Below are 2671 nucleotides of genomic sequence, written 5' to 3'. Positions count from 1 at the left end.
ATCTCACCACAAAGAGTTGGAAGTAATTAATGGAAAGATGAGACACTGGGAAGACAGATCTAGGACAGTTATAGGGAAATAAGGAGAGTTTCACAAGTAGAAATAGGAACAGATATAGAACTTATAGTCATACAAGTAATAGAACTAGTTTCTTGATCAAAGGTAAAGCTCAAGTTCATAGATTAAAAGACTCACTCTTTTCAGGAAGAATTAATGCCAAATTCAATAATATAAAATAGAAATGTCTCCACATACACTGAAATATTTCTTGGTGTAATTTCTGAATTCCAAGGAAAGCTAGTTAAGGCAGATATAAACCAAAAGAAAGTAAGGATAACAATATTCAGATTGTGGACTGAGAGGAAAAGACTGAGTGGCATATTAGTGAAGCTATATATGTAAACATGAAGCTATAAGTCATACATTATTGTTCAAATAAACAAACCTCACATTATATTTAGGTTTGAAAAACTTCAGAAGTACTTTCATTAAGCAAGCTTATATCCATTGAACAAATGACTTCTCAATTACAAGAAGATACAATAAAATTAGTAAATAAAATTAATATAATTTTAAATTGAACACTAATGGTTTAGATTTATAATATTTGTAAAATTTACCTGGAAAAATTAAAAATGAATGTAAGGGGGTAGAGAAACCTCATCAAAAGTTAACACTTGCTATAAAACCACAGCAAGGAGAGAGAGTGGTATTGGCATAACAACAGAAAAAAACACCAGTGGAAGAGAATAAAGTCCATTTAAAAAAAACCCCAGAATTTATAAAGACTTAATGGGCATTTTTATTTAGAAGGAAAAGAAGAATTGTGATAGGTGATTAGTAGTCCCCTAACTTTCTTTTTTTCCCTTTTTCATGTTAATAGAGGTTTGTAGGGTACATGACCCACCAGCTAAAGATTACATTTTTCAGATTTCCTTGCGTTGAGGCATGGTCATGTGACTAAATATTGGCCAAAGGAAAGGTAAAGAAAATGGAGGTAGAGGCTGGTATGTGTCACCTCTGGACCTTGACCTTGTAATGATTGGGCGTGTGCTCTCATGTCCCTTTTCCCTTTTGTATCTGAGAGCTAACGACTTAGAGATGGATGCTATGTGATGATGGTGGTAGAGCTGCTCCCTCATATATGAATTAAAGCTTTGTTTCTACAGCTTAGCTTTTCCTTGAGCTAGTACAAAGATTAGTAATAAACAGTGCAGCCTTTTTATTTGGAAGATAATTGAGATACATATTTTATAATATGTAAACTAAATTTTGGTTATATTTCAAATGTTAATGACTAAGGTAAACCAATAAATCTGTAGAAAGTTTGGAAAAATGTCTGAATAACCTTGGAGAGGTGAGGTGGAGGGAGAGGCTCTCTGAAGCAAATTAAGATACCCAGAAGTCAGAAGAGAAAATATTTCTGTTACTACATACACATTAAGCGATTTAGGAAACAAGAGCAACAAAGGCTACCATGAACAAAATAAAAAAGCTACTTGTAAAAAATGCTGACAAATATTTAGGAAAAATTAATGTGTCCAAAATGTAAAAGTTGATCCTTTGAAAAGATCAATAAAATTGATAAAACTCTAGCCAGGCTAACTAAGAAAAAAAGAGAAAATCACAAATTAATCATACCAGAAATGAATGAGAGAGAGTCTCTACTTACCCTGTGAATTTTAAAAGGATAATAAAGGAATATTATGAACAATTGTATGCCCACGAATTGACAACTTAGATGAAATGGACCAATTCCTTGAAAGACACAAACTGCCACCTCACATAAGGAGAAATCAAAATAACCCTATGAGGATTAAGGAAATTGAATCAATAGTTAATAACCTTCTTTATTAATGAGGGTTCTTTAGAGAAACTGAACCTATTATAAGGAATTAGCTCGTGTGATTATGGAGGCTGAGAAGTCCCAAGATCTGCAGTCCACAAGCTGGAGACATAGGAGATGACATAGTTCCAGTGCAGGTCCAAAGCCCTGGGAACTAGGAATGCCAGTAAGTTTCAGTTTGAAACTTATGACCCAAGGATAGCTGATGTTTCATTTTGAGCCTGAAGGGTGGAAAAGACAGATGTCCCAGCTCAAGGCAGTCAGCAGGGTGAATTTCCTCCTACTTGGAGGAGAGTCAACCTGTTTGTTCTATTCAAGACTTTGGTTGCATGAGGGCTTACGCACCTTAGGAGGACAATCTGCTTTACTCAGTCTACTGATTCAAATGTTAATCTCATCGAAAAACACCTTTATAGACACATCCAGAATAATGTTTGACAAAATATCTGAGTACCCCATGGCCCATTCAAGTTGACAGATAAAATTAACCAACCACATCTTTAAAATTAGAAAGCACCAGGTCCAAATGGCTTTACTGGTCAATTCTAATCAAACATTTATGAAAGAAATAGTAGCAATTCTTTAAAATATCTTTGAGGAAATAGAAGCAAAGTGAATAATTCCTAACTCAATCTATGAGGTGAGCATTATCCTAATACTAAAACTAGATAAAGACACTACAATAAAGGAAAACTACAGAACAATTTCTCTCATGCACATAATTGCAAAAATTTTCAACAAAATGTTAGAAATTCAACTATAACACTGTATAAAAGTAATTTCAGGGCTGGCCTAGTGGTGCATTGGTTAAGAGCTGGGTTGGGA

Source organism: Hipposideros armiger, unplaced genomic scaffold (genome assembly GCF_001890085.2).
Source record: "Hipposideros armiger isolate ML-2016 unplaced genomic scaffold, ASM189008v1 scaffold_555, whole genome shotgun sequence".
NCBI classification, from domain to species: domain Eukaryota; kingdom Metazoa; phylum Chordata; class Mammalia; order Chiroptera; family Hipposideridae; genus Hipposideros; species Hipposideros armiger.
This window is presented reverse-complemented; position numbering follows the sequence as displayed.